Consider the following 18,360-nt stretch of genomic DNA (forward strand, 5'->3'; position numbering starts at 1 on the left):
CCCTGCGCTTCCCCTGCCCCGCGCGGCGGGGGCGAGCAGCCCGCTGGGCGGCCTCCCTCGCGTCTCCCTTCAGTAGCGCGCTCCTGCTCCCTCATTGTCCCGCCTGAGGGGAGGGGAATGTACCCTGCATCTTACCTAGCGCCCCTGGACGGGATGGTAGGTGCTAGTGCGGTGTCTACACTAGCGCTCACAGTAGTGTTAGTTAACACGTTAATTAACTCAACTAACCATTCAAGTGTGGCTAGATCCTTGGGGTTCTTTTCTCACCCTTGTGTGCTATGATCCCCAGGGTCACCACCAGTTTGGGACATTGGTGCACGTCACCCTTCCTATTCTCCACCTGTGCCACAAACGTGTTCAGGGGACACCATCATAGGGCCTAATCATATTAGCCACACTATCAGAGGCTTGTTCACCTGCACATCTACCAATGTGATATATGCCATCATGTAGGCCAGCAATGCCCCTCTGCCATGTACATTGGTCAAACTGGCAGTCTCTACGTAAAAGAATAAATGGACGCAAATCAGACATCAAGAATTATAACATTCAAAATCCAGTCGGAGAACACTTCAGTCTCTTTGGTCACTCGATTACAGACCTAAAAGTTGCAATTCTTCAACCAAAAAACTTCAAAAACAGACTCCAATGAGAGACTGCTGAATTGGAATTAATTTGCAAACTGGATACAATTAACTTAGGCTTGAATAAAGACTGGGAGTGGATGTGTCATTACACAAAGTAAAACTATTTCCCCATGTTTAGTCCCCTTCCCCTCCACCCCACCCCCCGCTGTTCCTCAAACGTTCTTGTCAACTGCTGGAAATGGCCCACCTTGATTATCACTACAAAAGGTTCTCCCGGCCCCCGCTCTGCTGCTGGTAATAGCTCACCTTACCTGATCACTCTCGTTACAGTGTGTATGGTAACACCCATTGTTTCATGTTCTCTATGTATATAAATCTCCCCACTGTATTTTCCACTGAGTGCATCCAAAGAAGTGAGCTGTAGCTCACAAAAGCTTATGCTCAAATAAATTGGTTAGTCTCTAAGGTGCCACAAGTACTCCTTTTCTTTTTGCAGATACAGACTAACACGGCTGCTACTCTGACACTAGTTTAGTCTGTTGAGAACTGTAATGCTTTAGTCTAAAATCCAGATTATTGGGTTCAATTCAAGGGATAACTGCGTGATAAACAGGAGGTCAGCCTAGAATCTGATGGGATGGTCTCTTCTGGCCTTCAACTCCGACTCTGTGTCAGCATACACAAACTGATGTATGCAGCTATCACAATTTAGAATAATTGCCTGAAATGAGCCCGCAAATGTAGGTGCCCAATTGTGCATCCATTTTTGCACATTGGCTAGAGGCATCCTGTTTTTAAAAGGTCCTGAATTTGTATACAAAAGGCTAAAAATCCTTGGTCAAAATTTTTAAACGGAAGGTCCAAAGTTAAGCTCCTAAATCTGTATTTACTCAGGTGTTTTTCTTCATCTCTGCCTACTGTGTTCATGTGTTCTATTCATGTACAGTACAAAGCACGTCACGGTGCACCAAATGTGTGTGGCAGCACTCCAGGTACATTCTGCCAGGTACACTATTTTATGCCAGGAAATAGATTAAACAAACCAAAAAGTATCCGTAAATTGCCATAGATGTTATTCTCTCTCTTGAAAGTCTGCCGCAAAGCTAGATTAGTAATAACCCATCCTTTTTAATATAGGCACATACATTTAGGATGGACAATTGACTACGCATTCCTAGATGAGAGATTAGAGCAAAACAAAGATAGCTGATGCACCGTGCCTCTATTTGTAGTTGCCTTTTGATATGTCCATAGGTCATGAAGGCATTGTACCTGTTTAGGTTAGTCAGACCTTTGCCCATAGTTTAAGCAATAGGTGCAGATATACATCTTACATAAAAATCAAATACCTTTTTATCTGAGATTGTTTCACCACGTGCTTTTACTAATAGGCCATATATATTAGGAAAGCATGTTTAGTTCTGTGCCAGAATATGCAACCCACACCAAACCTTGTACGCGGTTATTCCTGCTAATCTGGAAGCGCTCAGCCTGTCTCAGTTTGTATTCCTGCGCAAATGAAAATTATACTCTCAACTGAAAACCAGACAGAAAAAAAAAGTTTAAAATAGTTTCAGATATTATACTTGCCCCTGAATCACCCTGCCCACTTCTGTGATTTTATAATCACAATTTCCTTTTTTTTTTAAAATGTTTTTCTTTCCCTTGTTGCTGGACAACGGATCCACACAACCTACAAGTTAATCTGACTGATTGTATCATAAAATCATAGAATATTAGGGTTGGAAGAGACCTCAGAAGGTCATCTAGTCCAATCCCCTGCTCAAAGCAGGACCAACACCAACTAAATCATTCCAACCAAGGCTTTGTCAAGCCAGGCCTTAAAAATCTCTAAGGATGGAGATTCCACCACCTCCCTAGGTAACCCATTCCAGTGCTTCATCACCCTCCTAGTGAAATAATGTTTCCTAATATCCAGCCTGCACCTCCCCCACTGCAAGTTGAGACCATTGCTTCTTGTTCCATCATCTGCCACCATTGAGAACAGCCTAGCTCCATCCTCTTTGGAACCCTACCCTTCAGGTAGTTGAAGGCTGCTATCAAATCCCCCCTCACTCTTCTGCAGACTAAATAACCCCAGTTCCCTCAGGCTCTCCTCATAAATCATGTGCCCCAGCCCCTGATCATTTTTGTTGCCCTCCGCTGGACTCTCTCCAATCTGTCCACATCCCTTGTGTAGTAGGGGGACCAAAACTGAATGCAGTACTCCAGGTGTGGCCTCACCAATGTCGAATAGAGGGGAATAATCACTTCCCTCGATCTGCTGGCACTGCTCCTACTAATACAGCCCAATATGCCGTTGGCCTTCTTGGCAACAAGGGCACACTCATATGCTGCTTCTCGTTCACTGTCATCCCCAGGTCCTTTTCTGCAGAACTGCTGCTTAGCCAGCCGGTCCCCAGCCTGTAGCGGTGCATGGGATTCTTCCTTCCTAAGTGCAGGACTCTGCACTTGTCCTTGTTGAACCTCATCAGATTTCTTTTGGCCCAATCCTCCAATTTGTCTAGGTCACTCTGGACCCTATTCCTACCCTCCATCGTGTCTACCTCTCCCCCCTTCTTAGTGTCATCTACAAACTTGCTGAGGATGCAATTAATCCTATCATCCAGATCATTAATAAAAATGTTGAACAAAACCGGCCCCAGGACCGACCCCTGGGGCACCGCTTGATACCGGCTGCGAATTAGACATCAAGCCGTTGATCACTACCCGTTGAGCCCAACAATCTAGCCAGCTTTTATATCCACCTTAGGGTATGTCTACACTACGAAATTAGGTCGAATTTATAGAAGTCGGTTTTTTAGAAATCGGTTTTATATATTCGAGTGTGTGTGTCCCCACAGAAAATGCTCTAAGTGCATTAAGTGCATTAACTCGGCGGAGCGCTTCCACAGTACCCAGGCAAGCGTCGACTTCCGGAGCGTTCCACTGTGGGTAGCTATCCCACAGTTCCCGCAGTCTCCGCTGCCCATTGGAATTCTGGGTTGAGATCCCAATGCCTGATGGGGCTAAAACATTGTCGCGGGTGGTTCTGGGTACATATCGTCAGGCCCCCGTTCCCTCCCTCCCCCCGTGAAAGCAAGGGCAGACAATCATTTCGCGCCTTTTTTCCTGAGTTACCTGTGCAGACGCCATACCACGGCAAGCATGGAGCCCGCTCAGGTCACCGTCACCCTATGTCTCCTGGGTGCTGGCAGACGCGGTACGGCATTGCTACACAGTAGCAGCAATCCCTTGCCTTGTGGCAGCAGACGGTACAGTACGACTGGTAGCCATCATCGTCATGTCTGAGGTGCTCCTGGTCGCCTCTGTGAGGTCGATCAGGAGCGCCTGGGCAGACATGGGCACAGGGACTAAATTTGGAGTGACTTGAGCAGGTCATTCTCTTTAGTCCTGCAGTCAGTCCTATTGAACCGTCTTATGGTGAGCGGGCAGGCGATACGGACTGCTAGCAGTCGTACTGTACCATCTTCTGCCGAGCAGCCATGAGATGTGGATGGCATGCAGTCCTTCTGCACCATCTGCTGCCAGCCAAAGATGTAAAAGATAGATGGAGTGGATCAAAACAAGAAATAGACCAGATTTGTTTTGTACTCATTTGCTTCCCCCCTCCCCTGTCTAGGGGACTCATTCTTCTAGATCACACTGCAGTCACTTACAGAGAAGGTGCAGCAAGGTAAATCTAGCCATGTATCAATCAGAGGCCAGGCTAACCTCCTTGTTCCAATAACAACGATAACTTAGGTGCACCATTTCTTATTGGAACCCTCCGTGCAGTCCTGCCTGAAATACTCCTTGATGTACAGGCACACCCTTTGTTGATTTTAGCTCCCTGAAGCCAACCCTGTAAGCCGTGTCGTCAGTCGCCCCTCCCTCCGTCAGAGCAACGGCAGACAATCGTTCCGCGCCTTTTTTCTGTGCGGACGCCATACCAAGGCAAGCATGGAGGCCGCTCAGCTCACTTTGGCAATTAGGAGCACATTAACCACCACACGCATTATCCAGCAGTATATGCAGCACCAGAACATGGCAACGCGATACCGGGCGAGGAGGCGACGTCAGCGCGGTCCCGTGAGTGATCAGGACATGGACACAGATTTCTCTGAAACCATGGGCCCTGACAATGCATGCATCATGGTGCTAATGGGGCAGGTTCATGCTGTGGAACGCCGATTCTGGGCTCGGGAAACAAGCACAGACTGATGGGACCGCATAGTTTTGCAGGTCTGGGACAATTCCCAGTGGCTGCGAAACTTTCGCATGCGTAGGGGCACTTTCATGGAACTTTGTGACTTGCTTTCCCCTGCCCTGAAGTGCATGAATACCAAGATGAGAGCAGCCCTCACAGTTGAGAAGCGAGTGGCGATAGCCCTGTGGAAGCTTGCAACACCAGACAGCTACCGGTCAGTTGGGAATCAATTTGGAGTGGGCAAATCTACTGTGGGGGCTGCTGTGATGCAAGTAGCTCACGCAATCAAAGATCTGCTGATATCAAGGGTAGTGACCCTGGGAAATGTGCAGGTCATAGTGGATGGCTTTGCTGCAATGGGATTCCCTAACTGTGGTGGGGCTATAGACGGAACCCATATCCCTATCTTGGCACCGGAGCACCAAGCCGCCGAGTACATAAACAGCAAGGGGTACTTTTCGATAGTGCTGCAAGCTCTGGTGGATCACAAGGGACGTTTCACCAACATCAACGTGGGATGGCCGGGAAAGGTGCATGATGCTCGCATCTTCAGGAACTCTGGTCTGTTTCAAAAGCTGCAGGAAGGGACTTTATTCCCAGACCAGAAAATAACTGTTGGGGATGTTGAAATGCCTATATGTATCTTTGGGGACCCAGCCTACCCCTTAATGCCATGGCTCATGAAGCCGTACACGGGCAGCCTGGACAGTAGTCAGGAGCTGTTCAACTACAGGCTGAGCAAGTGCAGAATGGTGGTAGAATGTGCATTTGGACGTTTAAAGGCGCGCTGGCGCAGTTTACTGACTCGCTTAGACCTCAGCGAAACCAATATTCCCACTGTTATTACTGCTTGCTGTGTGCTCCACAATATCTGTGAGAGTAAGGGGGAGACGTTTATGGCGGGGTGGGAGGTTGAGGCAAATCGCCTAGCTGCTGGTTACGCGCAGCCAGACACCAGGGCGGTTAGAAGAGCACAGGAGGGCGCGGTACGCATCAGAGAAGCTTTGAAAACCAGTTTCATGACTGGCCAGGCTACGGTGTGAAAGTTCTGTTTGTTTCTCCTTGATGAAACCCCCCACCCCTTGGTTCACTCTACTTCCCTGTAAGCTAACCACCCTCCCCTCCTCCCTTTAATCATTGCTTGCAGAGGCAATAAAGTCATTGCTGCTTCACAGTCATGCATTCGTTATTCATTCATCACACAAATAGGGAGATGACTACCAAGGTAGCCCAGGAGGGGTGGTGGAGGAGGGAAGGAAAATGCCACACAGCACTTTAAGCACAGCACTTTAAAAGTTTACAACTTTAAAATTTATTGAATGACAGCCTTCTTTTTTTTGGGCAATCCTCTGTGGTGGAGTGGCTGGTTGGCCGGAGGCCCCCCCACCACGTTCTTGGGCGTCTGGGTGTGGAGGCTATGGAACTTGGGGAGGAGGGCGGTTGGTTACAGAGGGGCAGCAGTGGCAGTCTGTGCTCCAGCTGCCTTTGCTGCAGCTCAACCATACACTGGAGCATACTGGTTTGGTTCTGCAGCAGCCTCAGCATTGAATCCTGCCTCCTCTCATCACGCTGCCGCCACATTTGAGCTTCAGCCCTGTCTTCAGCCCGCCACTTACTCTCTTCAGCCCGCCACTTACTCTCTTCAGCCCTCCACCTCTCCTCCCGGTCATTTTGTGCTTTCCTGCACTCTGACATTATTTGCCTCCACGCATTCGTCTGTGCTCTGTCAGTGTGGGAGGACAGCATGAGCTCGGAGAACATTTCATCGCGAGTGCATTTTTTTTTCTTTCTAAGCTTCACTAGCCTCTGGGAAGGAGAAGATCCTGTGATCATTGAAACACATGCAGCTGGTGGAGAAAAAAAGGGACAGTGGTATTTAAAAAGACACATTTTATAAAACAGTCGCTACACTCTTTCAGGGTAAACCTTGCTGTTACCATTACATACATAGCACATGTGCTTTCGTTACAAGGTCGCATTTTGCCTCCTCCCACCGCGTGACTACCCCCTCAACCTTCCCCCCTCCCTGTGGCTAAAAGCGGGGAACATTTCTGTTTAGCCACAGGCAAACAGCCCAGCAGGAATGGGCTCCTCTGAGTGTCCCCTGAAGAAAAGCACTCTATTTCAACCAGGTGACCATGAATTATATCTCACTCTCCTGAGGATAACACAGAGAGATAAAGAATGGATGTTGTTTGAATGCCAGCAAACATACACTGCAATGCTTTGTTCTACAATGATTCCCGAGTACGTGTTACTGGCCTGAAGTGGTAAAGTGTCCTACCATGAAGGACGAAATAAGGCTGCCCTCCCCAGAAACCTTTTGCAAAGGCTTTAGGACTACATCTAGGAGAACCGCAAATGCCAGGGCAAAGTAATCCTTTCACATGCTTGCTTTTAAACCATGTATAGCATTTTAAAAGGTACACTCACCAGAGGTCCCTTCTCCGCCTGCTGGGTCCAGGAGGCAGCCTTGGGTGGGTTCGGGGGGTACTGGCTCCAGGTCTAGGGTGAGAAACAGTTCCTGGCTGTCGGGAAAACCAGTTTCTCCGCTTGCTTGCTGTGAGCTATCTACAACCTCCTCCTCCTCATCATCTTCTTCGTCCCCAAAACCTACTTCCATATTGCCTCCATCTCCATTGAAGGAGTCAAACAACATGGCTGGGGTAGTGGTGGCTGAACCCCCTAAAATGGCATGCAGCTCATCATAGAAGCGGCATGTTTGGGGCTCTGACCCAGAGCGGCTGTTCGCCTCTCTGGTTTTCTGGTAGGCTTGCCTCAGCTCCTTCAGTTTCACGCGGCACTGCTTCGGGTCCCTGTTATGGCTTCTGTCCTTCATGCCCTGGGAGATTTTCACAAAGGTTTTGGCATTTCGAAAACTGGAACGGAGTTCTGATAGCACGGATTCCTCTCCCCATACAGCGATCAGATCCCGTACCTCCCGTTTGGTCCATGCTGGAGCTCTTTTGCGATTCTGGGACTCCATCATGGTCACCTGTGCTGATGAGCTCTGCATGGTCACCTGCAGCTTGCCACGCTGGCCAAACAGGAAATGAGATTCAAAAGTTCGCGGTTCTTTTCCTGTCTACCTGGCCAGTGCATCTGAGTTGAGAGTGCTGTCCAGAGCGGTCAGAATGGAGCACTCTGGGATAGCTCCCGGAGGCCAATACCATCGAATTGTGTCCACAGTACCCCAAATTCGAGCCGGCAATGTCGATTTAAGCGCTAATCCACTTGTCAGGGGTGGAGTAAGGAAATCGATTTTAAGAGCCCTTTAAGTCGAAATAAAGGGCTTCATTGTGTGGACGGGTGCAGGTTTAAATCAATTTAACGCTGCTAAATTCGACCTAAAGTCCTAGTGTAGACCAGGGCTTAGAGTTCATTCATCCAATCCATACTTTTTTAACCTGCTGGCAAGAATACTGTGGGAGACAGTATCAAAAGCTTTGCTAAAGTCAAGATATATCACATCCACTGCTTTCCCCAGATCCACAGAGCCAGTTATCTCATCATAGACTGTAGTGGGGACTTATACACAAACTGAAAATATAGGGAAATAAAGTTTTAATCTATTTTAGATAGAGTAAAATTACGCGTTTCTTCTAAAAATAGTGGGTAAGGTATAGTCAGACAGAAGTGTGATTTTTAAGTTGACAGTAGCCTTTTAATAATTATATAATATGCTTAGCTGTTGAAGTGACAAAACAGCAGGTGCAAATTGAGGCTGTTGGTTTAATTTACCTATGGAAGAGGTTTTGCCCATCTCCTGAATGACCAAGGATAACAACACTTTACTTGGCACAGAAGTGGTGGAATGCCAGGACACTGATGTGGAAACATGACTTGACATGCAGAATAATGACAAATGGCATGTGATGTAATACTTAAATCTGTCTTATGAGAAGCCTTCTGCTAATACTGCAAGAAAGCTTTGGCTACTCAGGTTACAGACATATTCATACACACACAAAATGCTTTAGGAAGAAAATGCTCTCACTCCCTGGAACAGCAAACTATGTCCGGTGCCATACCTCTCTGTTGTGCGTGTGAGGTAGCATGTCTCTGCTGCTAAAACAGCAGACTTGTTAACTAAGTCATGATCATATTAGGAATTTAAATAAGTGGAACAGCAAAGTTTCTTTATTCAATCTACATACTGACCTTTCATTAAAAGGCATCTTACACAATTTCTGAAACCTGTATAATTGGGAAATTCATGGTATTGGAGCAGCACTTGGAAAGTCTGCCTGGAAGAATGCAGACTTAGGTGAACTTGGCTATGCAACAAACAGAGGATTACCTGAAGGCCAACAAAACAGAGGAACTGTTGTGGCCACAACCTTGAACTGAAGGGGAGTTGGATAGGTGGTAGAGACATCCCAGAGAAGAATGAAGGGACTTTGGAACTCCCAGGGATGAACCAAATAGGAATAGAAATGCATACCAAGAATCGAGGAGGGACCTATTGGCCTTTCCTATAATTGCCTTCTATGGTGGTGGATATGTGGCATATAAAACAATTATTTCCCATGGTGGAACCTGACCACGGAGAGACGTTGTTTTACAGATGTCACAAAGTCTAGTGCTGCCAGGTGACCTCCTGTGCCAGTGCAGCTGAAAGAGGTAGTATGAACCTTCATGGAGTTGGGGTGTGTCCAGACTTTAGTATGATAGGGCTTAGTCAAAACTGAGTGATTGCAGGTAGCAGAACCTTTCAAGGTGATCTGTGTCCATGTGGATTCCAGATGTATAACTTAGTTATGATCTCCTAACAAGTAAAAAGAGTCAGACGGGTCAGTTCATAATGTGAGTATCTCACTTGTTCCAATGACCTATTGTCTTTAGGAGAGTGGGATCATGCTCTTGCCTTGCTGGAGTTTGAATAGCATGACAGATTTCTGTTACCAGTCTGCCTGAGGTGTCAGGTGATCAGGCTGAGGCCACAGAATCGTTAAGGGAGGAGATGATGGAACACACCAAGTGTCTAAGTTTTAAAGGTTGATTAATAAAATAACAGTGGAGAGTGATGGGTGCTCCCCACGTCACTCAGAGGAAGGAAGAAAGCGTTAGTGCCCCAAGCCCTAACGCACTTTCATACTGACACACGCACCACCCAAGGCTGGCCTGGCCTGGGTGTAACATAAGAAGAAGGGGGGGAGGGGTGGACAGGAGTTCTGTCCTGTGTGCACAGGTCGTCCGCTGCCAATCTCTGAATTGCTCCAGCTCTCAGGAGGGTTTTTAAGTCTTGGGATCCACTGGGGGTTTTTTGTTCAGTGACCTCTGCTCCTGGTGCTCTTTTTACCAGTCCAAACCGGCTTTCTGTGGTATCCTCAACTTTCCCAAAACACACCGGCTAGACTTTGATGTCCTCTTTGTTTTCCTCCATGCTGGCTGTCAAGGTTCCTCCCCCACTCTGAACGCTAGGGTACAGATGTGGGGACCTGCATGAAAACCTCCTAAGCTTATCTTTACCAGCTTAAGTCAAAACTTCCCCAAGGTACAAAATATTCCACCCTTTGTCCTTGGATTGGCCGCTGCCACCACCAAACAAATACTGGTTACTGGGGAAGAGCTGTTTGGAAACGTCTTTCCCCCCAAATACTTCCCAAAACCTTGCACCCCACTTCCTGGACAAGGTTTGGTAAAAAGCCTCACCAATTTGCCTAGGTGACTACAGACCCAGACCCTTGGATCTTAAGAACAATGAAAAAGCATTCAGTTTTCTTACAAGAAGACTTTTAATAGAAATAGGAGTAAATAGAAGTAAAGAAATCCCCTCTGTAAAATTAGGATGGTAGATACCTTACAGGGTAGTTAGATTCAAAACATAGAGAATCCCTCTAGGCAAAACCTTAAGTTACAAAAAAGATACACAGACAGAAATAGTTATTCTATTCAGCACAATTCTTTTCTCAGCCATTTAAAGAAATCATAATCTAACACATACCTAGCTAGATTACTTACTAAAAGTTCTAAGACTCCATTCCTGGTCTATCCCCGACAAAAGCAGCATATAGACAGACAGAGACCCTTTGTTTCTCTCCCTCCTCCCAGCTTTTGAAAGTATCTTGTCTCCTCATTGGTCATTTTGGTCAGGTGCCAGCGAGGTTACCTTTAGCTTCTTAACCCTTTACAGGTGAGAGGAGTTTTCCTCTGGCCAGGAGGGATTTTAAAGAGGTTTACCCTTCCCTTTATATTTATGACACTGGCCTTCACTGCCTCTACAGGTCTGTTCAGCTGCATCTTCCTTTCTCACAGCTGGTTGGTGGATTCTAGACCCCGTCTTTTTCAGCAGGAAGCCAAGCGTCGGCTGTGAGCTGTGGCCTTGAACTGGAGTCAGTGCCTTATCTCCTGACTGAGCGAGCTGGGGTATCGAGTTAACCCGTTCTCTGCTCTCTTCCTCCTTCCCCCTCTGGCCTCTTGTAACCTGCAAAGGAACCTTTCACTCACACTCACACCTTTAACCGTTTCCGAAATACTTTGCAATGCCTGCAACAACGTTAGCAACATACAGTACTGATCTGCCTCCCCAGGGGACTTGAGAGAGGGGGCCTTTGGAGTGTGACAATAGGGCATAGTAAGAGAAATGTTGTAGGTAAGGAGGAGTCTGGATCTGCTGGCAGCAACATAAGACTTCAGGAATTAGGTCCTGAATTTTGTGTATTGTGTTAGGAGTAGAGTGGGAATACAAGCAGCTTACAAAGTGGGTTTTGGATACGTGAAGTTCAAATAGTCAAGATTGTTCTTTATTGTATCTATCTGATTTAGATAGTAAGCTGCATGGGGCACAGACAATGTCTTTGTAAAATGTCATCCACAACTATGGAACCAGTCTTTACAGACGTCTTTTCAAGCCCTGATACTGGGTTCTCATACTCTGATTTTACAAATGATGCTGCTCTTAAAAATCAAGATGGCTATTGTGACATTACACCCCATATTCTTCATAAAAATATGGTTATGATATGAATATGGCATAACAGATATATTTTATGCAAGATGGCTCATGTAAGGTATCATTGGAAAGGTTATAATTTACTGAATGTGATTATCCAATTTGTATGCATGTATCATTTCTGTATCTAAAGTTAGAAATATTGACTACGTAACAATTACATCTGTGTGTATACTTGGGAAATGCCCACCAGACAGTAAGCAATCAGCCTTAATGGGCCATTAGAAAATGACAATGAGTCTTTGAAGATGTGGATTTCCAATAAGGCCTGGAGTTCCTTCCTCTGGACATTGCAAATAAACCTGGCTTCATAGTTGCTTTCAAACTGGTCTGCTTTCTTTTTAAGGGAAATCCTAGCACAGCTTTCTGTATCCTTTAAGGCAAATAATACACAATTGACTGAAAGGGACAATTCAGAAGTCACTCAGTAACCCACTACAGGGCCCAGACAAAAGAATGGAACCAGTATGGTCCATCATGTAACACATACTTTGGGACAACTTAATCTGCAGATCACTGGCACTTTAAGCCTTACCAGCTGTTTTAAAGCTGTATTGCATCAGTGTATAGAAAGGGAGACTTTAATCAGAGAATCCAGACAACATGAACAGTAATGCTCCATATTAAAACAAAAAATCCTTGTGCAATTTGCTATTGAAGTGATAAATGCAGATTTGCCAAAAAACATGAAATATATTTTAAAATGCATACCGTGCATTGCATTACAAGTATAGATCAAATACAAAGAGAAGACCATGACTGCAAGTGAATTATACTCTATCGTGCCCAGTCTTTAACCTTCTCTTTCCAGGAAGGTTATTAATAAGGTTATAGCTGGACAACTTTGGTGTCCCCTGGTGTCAAGTTCCCTTGATCTCTTTCAGTCTGGCTTTGGACCTGATTATGTCAGGAAGAGTGGTCTCATTGGCTGATGATGTCCTAGAAATAGACAAAGTACATGTCGAAGCTGATTTTTCATTTTTTTCTTTTCTTTTAAAGATTTGTCAGCAGTTTTTGATACCAGTGCCCAGGAAGTTCTGTTGACACACCTGCAGATACTGGCTAGGATAAATGGGAAGATTTTATTCTTCTCAAATACATCCTAAATTGTGGGGTTGCAGAATTGTTCAAAATGCCTAAAAGTTCTCTCATATGGGATCCACTGTTCCAGTACTATTCTGTCACTGCTTAAGTTAATGTGTACAGTATGTGAGGCCATTGTAGGAAGGGCTATGTTGCCATCAGTGTTCAGGTGACACACAGCTCTATATCTGATTTTTATTGAGCGTAGATGGAGTAGTATATCGATTTTCCAGTGCCTGGCTAGGATTGAATGTGGATAGGGTGGGATGGTTGCAGTTCAGTCCAGACAAATTATTGATGCTGGTAGGATGGGGCAGCATCTAGCAGAAGGCAAGATGGAGTGGTGCCTGCCTCCGTGATTGAGGAGGATTGACTACATTTTGTCAATGTGGTTTGCAGTTTGGGCAGAGGAAACTTTTGGATCCCACTTTGCTCCTGAATTCTCAGTGGTATCTACAGCCGAAAATGCTTTTTTTCATCCAAGTCTGGTTAGGAAACTAAAACTGTAACCATTTTCTGTGGTGTAGACCTTGCTGCTGTTACCCATTCTCCCAGATTAATTATTGCAATGAACTTAAGGGGATACCCTCAAGAAACAACTCAGAAGCTACAACAGCTGCAGAAAGCAGCTGACCAACTGCAAGGAGAACTTAACACCAGTTTTCCAGACTGATTTTTCTTCCTATTTCCTTCTAAGTGAAATTCAGGTTATTGACAATGATCTATAAAACTGTGTATGACTCCTGTTTAGGATCTGCCTAACTGAGATGACACCTTGTGCTATTTGTAATTTAGAATGTTGAGGCGAGCCAGGTACCTCATTAGCTTTAAACATCTTGAACCTGGAGTCATGGCCTTTGTTTCTAATATGTATATTTCTGCTGGTCTAACAGAAACAGTTTTTTGACCATTTTAGGATCGATTTTCATAGGCTTTTATCTCAAGGATCTGATTTTGAGGGATGGACACAGTTCACAGTGTAGAGGTGCAAATTTATTCTACTTTTGTTTATATTGGTCAATAAATTGTGTATGAATTTAGTCATTTTATATTTGCACTTGGACACAATGTGATGGGCATATTTTACATATAAAAACCAGTAAATAGGTACTAGGAATTGGGGGTGACATCCCATATGTGAGATTTTACATACAACCAATGGTAAAACTGGTAGTATATTCCATGAGCTTTAAACAGTAACGATTGGTGGATTTTAATGTATGCATATATAAAGTGAGGCATTTTGATTCTAAGAATCATAAAGCAACCTGTATGATGCCATGTAAAGAGCTGGAATATACCGACAGGCATAGATGACTGTTGCAAATATTCTTGGGGTTGGGTCTGAGCAGGGGATAGCCACAGCCACATGGCCCATTCCTGTTAGCACCCAAGCCCAGCAAAATCTGAGCACCAGGAAAGTGCTTAAAGTAAGGGGGTGGGGGTCGCAACCCCAGATTGAGCAGGGGTGCTGAGGGGCACATTCTTTTAGTGAAGCTGCTGCTGCCTCAGACCATTCAGCTAAGCTCTGTTTTCCCATCAGCACTGAGTCCAACTCTGCCCCATGCCACCCAGCTCCAGTTAGCACCTCCGCATTGGCTGATTGTTTGGGAGCTGAGCCAATATGACCAGGGTCCCCTACCAGCAGAGGGCAGGGCACACTTCCACCAATGGGGCATGATCATGGGCAGGACAGGTATACCTCTGCCAAGGGGAGGCAGTAACCAGAGCTCAGTGGTGTAAGGGCGGACCCCCTTCCCTGCTGGCATGATGAAGGGACAGCCAGACCAAATTTGGGTGACACTGCGATCTGGTGCATGGACTCCTGCTCCGAGTCCCAGGCTCTGCCCCTTGTGACTGATCCTGTGTCCAGGGGGAAACAGGTAAGAGGCAGAGATGAGGAGCATCAAGATTCTGTGCGCCTGGCAGAGAGCAATTTGTGGGGACTGACCTCCTCTAGCCCGATCCACCAGCTGCCTATGCTGATGCGGATTCAAGTTAGCTGTATGGGAAGGTGTTATTCAGTTGCAGCAAAGAAGACTAGTCAGTTCCTGAGCTGCATCAGAAATATTACAAACAAAACAAGAGAAGCCATTATACCATTGTACAGCATTTGAGGGAAGTACCATGTGAAGTGCTGTGTCCAGTTTTAAGTATCCTTCTGTAAAACGTTTGTGGGAATGCTCGAATTCTGGAGAAGATTCTAAGGAGAGCGGCTCAACTGATAAAAGTTATGTTAGATCATAGCTGTGACAACAGGTTGGTGAGCAGAAGCCTATAGAGTTTGTAGAGAAGTTTATTGGGATCATAATACAGTACTTAAAGGAGATCTAAAAAGTTTAGGTGAGGATCTGTTTGAACTAAGCAATAGTAAGAGAATATGTGGACAGCCCAAAAACATAAATTTAGGTTAAAAAGTTCAGATGCTATTTTCTCCTCCACATGCAAAAAAATTAACATATTGAATTCTCTGTCCTGTGAAGACTATTCCACAATTCTAGGATTTTTTTTTTAATGGGCAATTATTCGGTCACTGAATGGCCTGAAACATCAGTGGTATGTGATTCTTAACTGGCAGTTCTTTCTTTGATGCACTGAATTACAATAATTATCTGATTCAGGGTCAGGTGGGAATTCCTCTCACTGATCATACTGAGTTTCCTTTTGAGATTTTTCACCTTATTCTGGACTATTAAGAATAGAATATCTATTAAGACTATATGGGCATAGTTCATATAATAAAATTCTGTAATATGGGGTGAGAGAAGACTGGTATTGATGGACCTTCCAACTTCTATTTTTAATTCTTGTCAGAAGAATTTCTAATTCAGTTATTCCTAGCACAGACTGATTTTCAACACATGCAGTATTAAACTTTATTTATTAAGCCTTGTAATTGGGCTTGGTTCTGTACAAATAAAAGTCACAGTCCCTGCCCCAGCTTACACATCTAGTGCAGACACAGGCAAAATAATTTGGACACATATAAGACATACATACTCCCCTTCATTAACTGCTTCACTGCTGCCAAATGTGGCAGATATATTAAGTAAATCATTTCCAGTGCCACCACATGTATTCAGGTGCATCATCTGTGTTCCACTGTGATTTCAGGGGCACATCAGAACAAAAGAACACAGAGGTGGCATGGACACTGGAACACCAGTAAGTAACAAAGCTCAGCCAATATGGGTACATATTTGAGACTGCTAGTTACACCTCTGGTGCAGCATGTAATATTTGCAAAAAGAAAAGGAGTACTTGTGGCACCTTAGAGACTAACCAATTTAATTGAGCATAAGCTTTTGTGAGCTACAGCTCACTTCATCGGATGCATACTGTGGAAAGTGTAGAAGATCTTTTTATACACACAAAGCATGAAAAAATACCTCCCCCCACCCCACTCCCCTGCTGGTAATAGCTTATCTAAAGTGATCACTCTCCTTACAATGTGTATGATAATCAAGTTGGGCCATTTCCAGCACAAATCCAGGTTTTCTCTCTCCCCCCTACCCCCCCCCCCCAAACCCACTCTCCTGAATTGGAATTCATTTGCAAATTGGATACAATTAACTTAGGCTTGAATAGAGACTGGGAGTGGCTAAGTCATTATGCAAGGTAACCTCTTTCCGCTTGTTTTTTCCTACCCTCCCCCCCCAGACGTTCTTCTTAAACCCTGGATTTGTGCTGGAAATGGCCCAACTTGATTATCATACACATTGTAAGGAGAGTGATCACTTTAGATAAGCTATTACCAGCAGGCGAGTGGGGTGGCGGGAGGTATTTTTTCATGCTTTGTGTGTATAAAAAGATCTTCTACACTTCCCACAGTATGCATCTGATGAAGTGAGCTGTAGCTCACGAAAGCTTATGCTGAAATTAATTGGTTAGTCTCTAAGGTGCCACAAGTACTCCTTTTCTTTTTGCGAATACAGACTAACACGGCTGTTACTCTGAAACATGTAATATTTGTTAAAAATATAGAAAGAACATGCAGGTATTGAGAATCAATAAGGCCTCTAATGTTTATATATAAGAATAATCTGAAAAGCACAGCAAGGGCTGAATATGTGGCCCTGTCTAGTAGTGCTGTGAAGAATTTTTTTGCTTTTCATTCTCATTTCAGGAGTTGGTAGGGAAATCTTGAAAGAGAACATTCAACACTAGAGGTTTCTCCTTGTATATAAAGAGAATGGATGTGTCTGTTTATATGAATCCTCTTTCTTCCCACTTCATCCCACCATGGATTTCCACACTGCAAATCTGTGTTCATTATATTTTGGCTGCCCTAAGTGAAATTTCTCAGGCATAGAAAACTAATAAATAATTATTTTTTTCAGCTATGGGCAGAATAATCCCATATGTGCAAAATTATCACGTTTCTTTCACAATCCAAGCTGCAAAGTTTGGATCCCAATTTTCCCCACCTTTTGGAGTTGTGGTCTCCCATGTTTAAGAAGGATGAATTCGAACTGGAACAGATACAGAAAAGGGCTACTAGGATGATCCGAGGAATGGAAAACCTGTCTTATGAAAGGAGACTCAAGGAGCTTGGCTTGTTTAGCCTAACCAAAAGAAGGCTGAGGGGAGATATGATTGCTCTCTATAAATATATCAGAGGGATAAATACCAGGGAGGGAGAGGAATTATTTAAGCTCAGTACTAATGTGGACACAAGAACAAATGGATATAAACTGGCCATCAGGAAGTTTAGACTTGAAATTAGACGAAGGTTTCTAACCATCAGAGGAATGAAGTTCTGAAACAGCCTTCCAAGGGAAGCAGTGGGGGCAAAAGACATATCTGGCTTCAAGATTAAACTCGATAAGTTTATGAAGGAGATGGTATGATGGGATAACATGATTTTGGTAATTAATTGATCTTTAACTATTCATGGTAAATAGGCCCAATGGCCTGTGATGGGATGTTAGATGGGGTGGGATCTGAGTTACTACAGAGAATTCTTTCCTGGGTATCTGGCTGGCGAATCTTGCCCACATGGTCAGGGTTCAGCAGATCGCCATATTTGGGGTCGGGAAGGAATTTTCCTCCAGGGCAGATTGGCAGCGGCCCTGGGGGTTTTTCACCTTCCTCTGTAGCATGGGGCACGGGTCACTTGCTGGAGGATTCTCTGCACCTTGAAGTGTTTAAACCATGATTTGAGGACTTCAGTAGCTCAGACATAGGTGAGAGGTTTATTGCAGGAGTGGGTGGGTGAGATTCTGTGGCCTGCATTGTGCAGGAGGTCAGACTAGATGATCATAATGGTCCCTTCTGACCTTAATATCTATGAATCTATGAATTGTTCAGATTTGAGCCCGTTTAGAAAGATAGGCCTAAACCACAAAATTCAACTCCGGATCTGAAATCTTCTTATTCTAGGGTACGGGATATATTGTGTTAAGTTCCCCTCTGGTTTCTTTAAAAATAAATCTGGCTTCCTTTCTATCCCTATCCTTAATAGATACTGCAAAGGTGCTGCTGAGCTGCAAAGAGATGTCACCTTAGCCTCTTTTAGCTTTGCA

General features: G+C 44.8%; 2 protein-coding genes across 2 annotated transcripts in view; one reads left to right on the forward strand and one right to left on the reverse strand.

Annotated features, from left to right (window-relative positions):
- GPR160 (G protein-coupled receptor 160) overlaps nt 1-18,360 on the reverse strand; it is a 124,529-nt gene that overhangs the window by 84,485 nt on the left and 21,684 nt on the right. The window lies entirely within an intron of this gene.
- Nucleotides 1-18,360, forward strand: part of LOC144930859 (uncharacterized) — a 43,149-nt gene that overhangs the window by 597 nt on the left and 24,192 nt on the right. The window lies entirely within an intron of this gene.

This window comes from Lepidochelys kempii, chromosome 9 (genome assembly GCF_965140285.1).
Source record: "Lepidochelys kempii isolate rLepKem1 chromosome 9, rLepKem1.hap1, whole genome shotgun sequence".
Classification (NCBI taxonomy): domain Eukaryota; kingdom Metazoa; phylum Chordata; order Testudines; family Cheloniidae; genus Lepidochelys; species Lepidochelys kempii.